Consider the following 12,676-nt stretch of genomic DNA (forward strand, 5'->3'; position numbering starts at 1 on the left):
TTTAATGTCTTGCTTTAAACGGCCAGAAGTCCGGAAGCTAAAAATATATCTTTTATGAAGGAATAAAATAAAGAAAGCATCAGGTTTAAGAAGCTTCATGTTTTATGAGTGTTGGTGCAAAAAGCTCTGCACGTTCAGGACTGATATTTACTTTAGACCGTTATGAAATTAATTAATTATTCCCTGTGCAGTTTGTTTTTGGGGGCATCGTTTAGTATTCAGTCTTATTTATCACCTGCTGATTAACCAAGACCGCGCTCCTTTTCCTACTTTGCATTGAAATTATGCCTCAGAATTCTTCCTCTGTAGATTTAGGAGGAAAACAAACACCGGAAAGGAAAAATGAATCATTTAACTACAACAAATTGCAGAATAAATTAATGCAATGTCCAGTTTTTTCCTAGGTTTTTAGCATTGTCCTTTATGTATTCAAATCCAAACATACATAGAAGCTAATCAATATACTGCACAGGCAGAAAGTCATACAATAACACAAACAACTCCTGTGTTCTGCCAGATAAAATTACTGGTTTTGTCAATGGAGTCTGGTGGCTTTGGAGAGAGTGACACGTACTGCTGTGGACGGGGCAGCAGCTAAACAGATTTAGGCACCTATACTAAAAAAGTTGAATATAAGTTTAATCGTATGTTATATTTATAATATTTCCACCTCTTTAACTTGCTGTGAGACAGCTCTTTCTGATGGGAACTGAAGCTCTTATCTACGCTCTCTTCAAAGCCACCAGACTCCATTGACAAAAACATCTATTTTACTTTGTAGAATATGAGAGTTCCTCATTTCTTTTTTTAGTCCCTGGTATTCAAACAATCAATCCTGTGTTCTGTCAGCTAAAATTACTGTTTTTGTCAAAGGAGTCTGGTGGCTTTGAAGGCAGTTGCTGTGATCCGATATCCATACTTCCATGAGTACACTATCCGAACTTACTAAGTACGCAGATTTCAGCAGGTGAGTGTTGTTCCAAATCTAATACTCCGTGGTGCACTTACCGGAAATTACGTTTGCGACAGCCGGCGCGGCTCATCACCCGCCAAAAACTTCCTGCTTTGAACGCCGAAAAAATTACCCTTTGTGTTGTTTAATCTTTACTTCTACAATCCGGCAATATGGCTCCGTTAACGCAGCAAATGTGGAGAATGCGCCGGCGTCATCAGCAATGTTACCTACTCCTCCTGATGTTGACAGACAATGCTCCGCTGTTGTTTCGGCTGCCATTACAAACATTTTTTTCGAGCTGAGCGGCTCTGCCTCTTCCGCTACGTAGACTAGATGGCGGCTGTTGAGTGCGTATAGTGTACATCGTTCCACACTCAACGTTTTGACTGTTATGAGGGCAACATCCGGGTCCTTTAGGTACACTTCTTTTCGCCCCGATCAGAATCGGAACACCCTGCGCAAACTAAGTATAGTAAGTACGGGAAGTATGGGGATTGGAACACAGCAAATGACATGTACTGCTGTCTTTTCAAAGCCACCAGACGCAAAGATGCGAAAGAAGTAATCAATCTTTGTTCTGCAGGGTAAAATCACTGTTTTTGTCAGAGGAGTCTGGTGGCTTTGAAGCGAGTGAAATGTACTGCTGTAGACGGGGCAGCAGCTAGATATTAGGCAATTAATTAAAAGTTAAAAATATAAGTATGTTATATTTATAATATTTCTATCCCTTTATCTTGCTGTCAGACAGCTCTTTCTGAAGGGATCTCAAGCTTTTGTCTGTTTACTGTTCAATGACACCAGACTCCATTGACAAAAACAGCTATTTTACTTTGCAGAACATGAGAGTTCCTGATTTTTTTCTTAGTATTTTTATTGACAGTGAAGAAGCAAAAGAAACAAATATTCCTGTGTTCTGTCAGCTAAAATTACTGTTTTTGTCAAAGGAGTCTGGTGGCTTTTGTGAGAATGATATGTACAGCTGTGGACAGGCTGCCGCAGCAAAGTGAGATAAATGACCAGAAAAAAAAATGGTTTAACCCTCTGGAGTCTCCAAAAGCACCAAATCCAGACTTCTTCATGACATCCAGACTAGAAAACAAAGCAGCGTGGAGCCCTACTGTAAATTTACCTCTAAAGTTCTGGCTGTAAACTCCATGAGGCCAGTTTCAGTTTGATGATGATATACCAAGTAAAACTGGAGACAAGCTCAAATAGATTTAGTATAAAATGATAGAACTGGATGTAACCCTCTTATATGTTATATTTGCAACCTTTGTTCATATTCGGAACATTTAAAATTCTTTATTGAGCATGATGTTTTGAAAGTAAAAAAAATATTCGAAATCACAGTTTATGTTGGACTAAAGGACTAAAAAAGACACAAAATGACCAAAAAAGACACAAAAAGACACAAAATGACTAAAAAAAGACACAAAATTAACAAAAAAAGACACAAAATGAAAAAAAGACACAAAATGAAAAAAAAGACACAAAATGACTAAAAAAAGACCCAAAATGACCAAAAAAAGACCTCTAATGACAAAAAAGACACAAAATGACAAAAAAAAGACAAAAAATGACCAAAAAAGACACAAAATGAAAAAAAGACACAAAATGAAAAAAAAGACACAAAATGACTAAAAAAAGACCCAAAATGACCAAAAAAAGACCTCTAATGACAAAAAAGACACAAAATGACAAAAAAGGCACAAAATGACAAAAAAAAAGACACAAAATGAGAAGACAGATTGACCAAAAAAACACAGAAGACACAAAATTACCAAAAAAGACAAAAAAGACGCAAAAAAGACACAAAAAAGACGCAAAAAAGACATGAAAAGGATTCAAAAATGGAAAAAATAGCCCCAGACTCCATAGAGTTATGTGTACACAACCTTGCCTCAGACAGCTCAGCCTGACAGGGAACTGAAGCTGTAATATACGCTTCCTCTAAAGCCACCAGACTAAGAAAACAGCTATTTTTAACTTGTATTTTTTCCTTTTTTTCCTGATTTATATAGATTGTATATATTGCAGAGCAAAAAAACCCTGAAATGGCTTGTTGGGGCTCAGAGGGTTAAAGGAGGTTGTCTGCTCCCTGAACTAGAAACATTCTCCTTCCCTGAACTAAAACTGCGAGCTGTGGTTTTACTGGAGACCTCCCAGTGTAGCTGTGTGGAAACAACTTTCCTCTCCCACACAGCCAGCCTGCTCCGAGTCAGAGTCTAAACGTGTTCTGACACCGTTTCCATCCAAATATAAAGGTGCTATCGTCGTCTCAGGTGTTACAGAGTGGAGTCTGGATGACGAGATGGAGATAAAAGCTGTTTGACATGTTGGCGGCTCACACAGACAGAAACACTGTGAGGTGGCATGTCAGTCAGTGTGTGATGTTTTACACCCAAAATAACTAAAAGGAGGAAAGAACTCTGATGAGTCCACGGAGAGCTCCATCAGGCCTGATAGGAACATCTCAACATCTTCATGGACGTTCAGACATTCATGATTTTCCAAAAGGACGAATCTTCATAACTTTGGTCATCTTCAAACTTTTCATAGCACCTTCATCAGGCCAAAGTTTCAATACCTTAAACATCACTCAGTTGTTGGAATCACCAAGCATACTATGGTTACGTGCTCAACAATGCTAAATATTTCAGTCTTTTCAGCACTATCCAGTTTTTTTTCATGCAAATTGAAGGCAGGCTGAATTTTTCATGACCCTATTCACATTTTTTGGGAGGCTTTTATTAAAAAATAATCATAGTGATGATAATGTGGGGATCGAAATGTTCATATTTGCAGCTTTATTCATCACTGAAAGGCAGGAAAATGGTGCAAAATGTGCTTGTTTCCAGACACACACACACACACACACACACAAATGTTTTCTATACATGTTCTGTATACAGTAGAATCACAAACCAAAATGAGATCCATCTATCCACCAGTTAACTGGAAATGAAGACAGAATTTTCAAAACCTCACTCACATTTTTTGGACTCTTTTATTAAAAATAATCATATAATCAAAGCAATAATAATGTTGGGACAGGAATGTGCATATGTGCAGCTTTATTCATCACTGAAAGGCAGAAAAATTGTCAATAAAACCAATAAGATAACTTTTTTAGGGGTTATAATCGTATACAGTCAGTATGAAATGTTATGTATTAATAGCATATTTTTGCAAATACCTGTCAAGTTTTGGATTTGAAAATAAGGGAAATTTTCCGGCGGTCCCACCACCCTAACCAAGCTCCAGTATCCCTTACATTTTAAGACCTACCTCTTCCAACAATACCTCCATTAAGTCATGGTCACCAAACATATATATATTTATTTAAAAAAATGAAAAAAAATGCTCTTCTTCTTTTCTCTTCTTCTCTTCTTTTCTTCTTTAACATATAGCACTCCCGAGTCTAGTACTCTCAGGTTGAGTGCAGTTATTGTAAGTCACTTTGGACAAAAGCGTCAGCTGAAAATGACATGTAATGTAACGTACAAGAAAGCTAAAACCACCACTTGTCAACCACTTATAAACTACAATTGGCTTTATGCACAGCTGCACTACTTCCTGAACTTCAGCCAGCTCCTTTGTTTCCTGTCTGCCATTATTGGACAAACTAGCTGTATCCCAAAGTCAAGGATCCTTCCTTGGTAGGATCCTTCCTTGGTAGGATCCTTCCTTCGGAGTCGGGTCCTCTGGAGGCGAGGCCAGAGTCCTTCCTTTCACTGGTGTAACGCATAAATGGGACAGCCTTCGGAGTGTGCAGCTGTGCGTCATTACGTAATTGGACGTCCTGCTTAACTTCAGCGCCGCTCTCGGCCCTTTGGCTAAGATCAAGTGTAGTATCTGTTCTTATCACTTTAATAAAAAATAAAAAATAAATTCAGCGCCGCAATTTCAAAATCAGTTCACGACATGGATGTGTCTCTGGCATCAGCACCCTGACACATATTTGTGAAAATGGAAGAAGATGCTTTAAGGTTGAATCTCCACGATTTAGCAAGTAAAAACCATAAAGTGGATTAAACCTGAATATTTAACTGACACTGGCTGAATTTGGCCGCTACTTAGTTTCATAAAAGCAGCGGAGCATAATTCATCATGGAAATATGTTCTGTGATTTATTTTTATTTTTATTTTACAGTACAGTACAATAACAGTTATATATAAATAACAATAATGGATAATAGCGGACTTTCGGTCCATGTAAACACAATAAAGAAACGTATAACTTTCTGAATGGCCTAGTTGCACATAGCACATCATCATTGGACGCATATAAATTAATAAACAATAACTTTAGCGACTGAGACGGCATTAATTAACTTAACCGGCAATGTATCAAGATGACGTTTATTATCTTTAGCTTAATATTCTGGCATTTGTTTATGTATATGTTTTTGCTTGACTTTGAACACACGTTTTGTAAGTTATGTAAGAAAATTCAGTGTAAACTGTAAATACTTATTTAAATGCATATTGCGCCGCCGGCGTCGCTGTTTCTACGCTCGCCATTTTTGTCACAACAACAATAATCAGACACACCTGGATTAATCAGTTAGTCAGAACCCTGTGGGTGACGTCACGGTGACTACGTCCATTATTTATTTATTCATTTTAAATATATTTTTGGGGCATTTTATAGCCTTATTGATAGAGAGATATTCAGATTGAAAGGGGAAGACAGAGGGAAAGTTCTCCGAGCCGGATTCGAACCCCGGCAGCCCACTCGCGAGGGCTGAGACTCTATTTATATACCCTCTACCAGGTGTGCTGGAGACGCATCACTTCCTTTATTTATACAGTGTATGGTTGTCACTCATCTGACGTCATACACTAACCTCGCGACAGCTGCCACCTACAGTAGCTGTAGTAGCTACTGTAGGTGGCAGTTATCACGAGGCTAGTGACAGAGCTCAGATTGGAAATGTTTTATTGTTTTTTTTTACTCCGCCCGGGCCCGGTTAACCCTCTGGAGTCTCCAAAAGCGCCAAAGCATAGCTTCTTCATCACATCCAGACATAAAAACAGAGCAGACCAAAAAACACAACAGACACAAAATGACAAAAAAAGACACAAAATAACTAAAAAAGACACAACAACAGACACATAATGATCAAAAAAGACACAAATGACAAAAAAAGACACAAAATGACCAAAAAAGACAAAAAATAACCAAAAAAGACACAAAATGAGGAGACAGAATAACCACAAAAAATCCACAGAAAACACAAAATGACAAAAAAAGACACAAAAAAGACACAAAAGACACCAAAAAGACACAAATGACAAAAAAAGACACAAAATGACCAAAAAAAGACACAAAATAACTTAAAAAGACACAACAACGGACACAAAATTACCAAAAAAGACATAAAAAAGACACATAAAATAGACAAATGACCAGAAAATACATAAAATGACTTACAAAGACATAAAAAGACATGAAAAGGATTAAAAAATGGACAAAATAGCCAAAGACTCCATAGAGTTAAAATACGGGAGATTTACGGGAAAATACTAATACAGGAGGACGGCGGGGAAGAAGGGTAAAAAACAGGACTTTCCTGGCCAAAACGGGATACTTGACAGGTATGTTTTTGCATGAAAGCGTTTGCATGTTAACAGTTTTTTCAAACTCCCAACCCATGAAATAACAGGGTTCTCCCAACAATGAGAAGATTTGATGTTTGGTAGATATTAGTGGAGTTGCTTTTGCAAAATGATCTAATCTCTGGTGTTTGATTTTGCCTTCCAGCTGACCCCCGTGGATCTGAACCTCTCTATGAAGCAGGATGTGATCCCTCACCGGTTTCCCACCAGCTCAAAATGTCAACTGTGTTTGTTGAGGAGTCCGTCAGAGCTGTAAGTACCACCGCCACCAACTGATCCTCCACACAAACCAAAGGGAGATGCATCTATCCTCCAATTTATTGGAAATGAAGGCTTCATTTTTCATGACCTTACTCACATTGAAAGGCTTTTATCAAAATAATCATATAATGAACTTTCATTATGTGATTATTTGTGCAGCTTTATTCATCACTGAAGGGCAGGAAAATGGTGCAAAATACTCTCTCGCACTCTCCCACTCTCGCTCTCTCTCTCTTTCTCACGGTCTCTCTTGCTGTCTCGCTCTCTCACTCTCACTCTCTCTTTCTCATTCTCTCTCTCTCGATCTTGCTCACTCGCTCTCTCACTCCCACGCTCACTCTCTCACACTCTCGCTCTCTCTCTCTCTCGCTCGCTCGCTCTCTTTCTCTCACACTCTCACTCACTCACTCACTCTCTCTCTCTCTCTCTCTCTCTCTCTCTCTCTCTTTCGCTCCCTCTCACTCACTGACTTATAATCAGAGACATCAAAGTAATAAGGAGCACAGTCGGAGGCCTCGAGACCACTCGCGCACACACACACACACACATCTTCTGTACATGTACAGTATACAGTAGAATCACAAACCAAAAGGAGATCCATCTAAACTAAAATCTAAAAGCTAAACCTGAATTTCCACGACCTCACTCACATTTTTTGGAGGCTTTCATAAAAAAAAATCCTATAATCAAAGTGATAATAATGTGGTGACATGAATGTGCATTTGTGTAGCTTAATTCATCACTGAAAGGCAGAAAAATTGTTCAAAATATGATTATTTGTAGCGTTACACACACAAATGTCTTCTATACATATAGTATATCACAGTAAATGTCAGTGTGACTTATAATCAGAGATATCAAAGTAATAAGGAGCACAGTCAGAGACCACACACACACACACACACACACACACACAGACACACACAGAGCGACCACCACCTTGTTGATTTATTTCGCTGCTGTGCTCGGCTCTTTCTTTTTTTCTTGCCGTGCTGATCCCTTGATTGTAATTCAGCGGTGGAGGTGAAGGGCAGATGGAGGCGATGAACAGATCCGTGGCGTGCAGAAACAGAGGAAGAGCCTCCCTCAAGTGAAAGCAGTGATTAACAGCGAGGGTGAAGGTGACTCTGACGAGAAAAGGAACTGAGAGAGTGTAAACATTTGAGCAGCAGGGGAAGTGAGAGTGTGAGAGGGAAAGGCAGAGGAGGGAGGTGAAGAAGCGGCTGGCTGTTTTATTGGAGCTGGATACAAAAGGTGCAGCAGAGTTCACACACCACATTTTATTTTGTTCTATTGTGAAATATAAATGTTGGCCTTGTTGTCTCCAACACTAGTGAGGTGGAGAATAAAACAACAAATTGACGCCACAAATCAAATTATTTTATCTTCATTATGTTCCCTGATGTGAATTGATTCAGATTTTGTTTCTTGTAAACATCTCCGAAACAATTTATCCAATCTGGTTTGGATTTATAACTCTCATTAGTTTTATGGCACGGAACAAAGTTTTATCAAATGAGCCGTAACTGACAAATGCAAAATACAACACTAATGAAACCGTTCATTTATTAGGAGATGCTGACTGTGAGGGAATTTCCCGAATCTTTCTTAAACCTCACCAGATTTTTTATGTTGTCAGAAGACTGAATGGTGTTATTAGACCATAGCTGTGGATGAGAAGGTTCTGCTCCACCTGCTGGTAGGCCAGTAGGTCGTTATCAGGCCATTGAGTTGGCCGTTATACTTAAGTGTTGTTTAGCCTCATCCTCAAGTATTTATGAAGCACGCCAAGATAGAAGATAGAAGATATGACTTTATTTATCCCACAGTGGACAAATGTAGTTGTCACAGCAGCTCAAGGTACAGACACATAGAAGACAAGTCAAGTCAAAGTTTATTTATAGAGCACATTAAAAACAACCTCAGTTGACAAAAGTGCTGTACAGTTATTAAAATAGTATAAAATCATACACAAATATAGTAATAAATAGGGGTGTGATGAGATCTCATGGCACGAGATTTCGCTGGATTAAATAATCGACGATATTTCTCGCCGCATTAAAAATCTGTCTCGTGAGATTTGTGAGTGATCCAAACTTCTATTTGTGAGCTGTGGAGGCAGTAAAAGGAAGAGTAAGAACAAATAGAAGGGGCACAGTCCTGCTAACAGGCTAACAGCTAGCTCTGTAGAAGTACAGTGTTTATGTGCTAACAGGCTAACAGTTAGCTCTGTAGAAGTACAGTGTGTATGTGCTAACAGGCTAACAGTTAGCTCTGCAGCAGTACAGTGTGTATGTGCTAACAGGCTAACAGTTAGCTCTGTAGAAGTACAGTGTGTATGTGCTAACAGGCTAACAGTTAGCTCTGTAGCAGTACAGTGTGTATGAGCTAACAGGCTAACAGTTAGCTCTGTAGCAGTACAGTGTGCATGTGCTAATAGGCTAACAGTTAGCTCTGTAGAAGTACAGTGTGTATGTGATAATAGGCTAACAGTTATCTCTGTAGCAGTACAGTGTGTATGTGCTAACAGGCTAACAGTTAGCTCTGTAGCAGTACAGTGTGTATGTGCTGCTGCTGCAGGAGGTGTTCACTTAGCGATCTCTGTTTGTTTACAACAAGCACCGGACACTCTGTGCACAGTTAGCGATGCCGTTAATTCACAATCACTATGTTTATGATCAGCAGAGATGCTGTGCATAATTAGCCATGCTGCTTTGTTCATGATCAGCTGCTGATGTTGTGCACAGTTAGCGACGGCGGCCACAGTTGCTTCTCCCATGTTTGATCCATCTGCTATGTGATCACCGTTGCTAAGCAATTATGCGACTATGGAAAGCCATACGTCACCTCCGGAGTCTCGTAAACATAGACGTATATATAAACACTAGATGGCCATCTTGCCACAGGCAGCTCGCCCACTCATAACATCAAAGTCTACGTCAAGTCAACCATAGATTTCTTAATTTTAAACCGAATTTCAAACAGTTTGGTTTGTTTTAAACCTCAGAGTTGTAGTTATGTTCCTGCATACTCAAGAATAATTTAACCATTGACTTTCATAAATAAACATTAAGCAGATAGGTAGAGCAATAGCTATAGGCGTACACACGCAAGGTAGTTATATTAAATCATTTATATATAAAATATTTAATCATTCCATGTTTGTTATATTAGTAATATTTCTATTATATTGATAACTATAATAACACATAACATCAACATTTATGTATTTATTTTCAATATAAATATCTGTCTCATGTTGCCTTTCTGTATATCCGTTCTGTGATATATATATATCTATATATATATATCTATATATATCTATATATATATATATATGTATATATGTATATATAGATATTATATATATATATGTGTGTATATATATATATTAGATTTCTGGATCAAAGTACCCCCAATAACAGACTACCACCTGTTGCTTAGAATACTATATTTAGCATATCGTTGATGTCATGCAGAAATCTCCTATCTTCATATTTTATCGTTTCGTATTTGTATCGTATCGTATCGTATTGCATCTTATCTTGTCTTATCTGATCTGATCTGATCTTATCTTATCTTATCTTATCTTATCTTATCTTATCTTATGAACATGTAACTTCAAGTTTACTCGTTAGCAGGGACGAAGCTCAAATTAAATTTTCTTCTGCAGCTCATGTGTCTGAATATGATAAAAGTCAGCCGCGGCTGTGGCAGAATTAAATCTAGCCTCTCTTTTTATTCTTCGGGCATTTTCACTAATTATCTCCAGCGAGAAGTCAAAGGTGGGAAGTGATAAACTGCAGACGACTAAACAATTAGTTTCCAGGAACAAATAAAACTAAATAATCACTGTGTTGAGGCTTATAGATGGAGTGGCTCCAGTGGAGAAATAACATTTCAGCACTTTGCAATTGAATGCAAACTGTGTGATGATTCTTTGATGAAGACTAAATGCTAAATTGCTCATTTGCATTTGAATCATCAGGGTTATAAATCCATTAACTTGCTCTTTTGTTTTGTTTTCCATTTATAAACCCAGTTGTAGTGTCTGTTTGCAGCCAGACACATGCTCTGATGTTGTATAATGAGCCATTCATAAAGATACCGGCTATCCAGGCTCTTCAGTCAATAAAAGCCGGTTCCACTCCATCGGCCACAAGTTGCCGAACGTCGTATAAACGTTGTTATTGCAGTTATTACTGCGGGAGCGCCGAGGCGTGAATCAGCAGCAATTCAGAGCCAGTCCAACACTCAGCTTCCACATTACAGCTGATATGACACATCGCAGCAGGTGTGGATCTCTATCAGCTGATAATCAAGCAGCAGCAGGTACGTGCTGATCCTGGGATGCAACAATATCAACACCATAAACGTCCCGTCCACTGTAACACAAGGCTGTCTCAGCATCCACCAATATGTTAATAATCCTGGTTTCACAAAATCCCAGGACTTTCACCAGGAGAAAGGTGTGAAAATAAAACACGTAAAATGACCAAAATAAGAAGTTAAATGACTAAGAAAAAATGTAAGATGACTAAATAAGGACATACATTTACCAAAAAGGACATAAAATGACCAATAAAAAATATAAAATGACCAACATAAGAAGTTAAATGACTAACGAAAAATGTAAGATGACTAAATAAGGACATACATTTACCAAAAAGGACATAAAATGACCAATAAAAAATGTAAAATGACCAAAATGCTTAAAAGCAAACATAAAATGACCATAGAAAGTCATCAAATGACCAAATTAAATATGTAAAATGACCAACAAAGACATAAAATTACCAAGAGAAGACTGAAATGACCAAAATGAAAAAACAAACATAAAATGACCACAGAAAGATATAAAAAGACCAAAAAGAGTAAATACATAAAAAAAATACCCCCAAAATATGTAAAATTATCAAAAAAGATGTGAAATGACCAAAAGAAGATGTAAAATTACCAACAAAATATGTAAAATTACTGAAAAACACATAAAATGACCAAAATAAGATGTAAAATGACCCAAACATTTTTAAAATGGGCAAAAGAAAACTTAAATAAACAAGAAAATATGTAAAATCAACAAAAACATGAAATGATCAAAAGGAGGCGACAAAAAATAAAATAAAATAACCAAAATAAGATGCAAAATGACCAAAGGAATACGTTAAATGGTCAACAAAATATTTAGAATGACCAAAGACATAAGATGACCAAAAAATACATAAATAACCCAAAAAATATGTAAAATTACCAAAGAAGGACATAAAATAACCACAAAAAAGGACATAAAATGAGCAGAAGAATACTTGAAATGACCAAAGAAATGATCGTAAAAGGACAATTAACAAAGGAAATTACCAAACAGAGATGTACAATGGCCTACAAAATATGTATAATGAGCAAAAAAAGGAGATAAAATTACCAAAAGAAGACGTAAAATGACCAAAATGACAAAAAAAACCAACATAAAATGACCAAAGAAAGACATAAAATCACCAGAAGAGGATGTGAAATGACAATAAAAAATGTAAGATTACCAAATATTACATAAACTGACCCAAAAAGAATGTAAAATGACCAATACAATTTGTAAAATGATCAAAAAAGGACATAAAATGACCAAAAGAAAGATGTGAGAGAATACGTTAAATGACAAAAAAAAAAAAGCGTAAAATGACCAATGACGAAGAAAGAAATATGTTTAATGGTAAAAAAGGACATAAAATGACCAAAAGAAGGCGTGAAATGACCAAAAATGTAACAATACCCACAAAGGACATAGAATGACCAAAAGAAAACTTATATGACCCCCAAAAAATATGGAAAATGACCAAAAAG

General features: G+C 37.2%; 1 protein-coding gene and 1 non-coding gene across 2 annotated transcripts in view; one reads left to right on the forward strand and one right to left on the reverse strand.

The window, feature by feature from the left end:
* Window positions 1-12,676, reverse strand: part of sh2d3cb (SH2 domain containing 3Cb) — a 138,806-nt gene that overhangs the window by 92,137 nt on the left and 33,993 nt on the right. The gene's annotated exons all lie outside the window — the stretch shown is intronic.
* Window positions 4,770-4,955, forward strand: LOC131975533 (U2 spliceosomal RNA). Its single transcript, XR_009394741.1, has one exon. It is a non-coding gene; the product is annotated as a U2 spliceosomal RNA (small nuclear RNA).

This window comes from Centropristis striata, chromosome 7 (genome assembly GCF_030273125.1).
Source record: "Centropristis striata isolate RG_2023a ecotype Rhode Island chromosome 7, C.striata_1.0, whole genome shotgun sequence".
NCBI classification, from domain to species: domain Eukaryota; kingdom Metazoa; phylum Chordata; class Actinopteri; order Perciformes; family Serranidae; genus Centropristis; species Centropristis striata.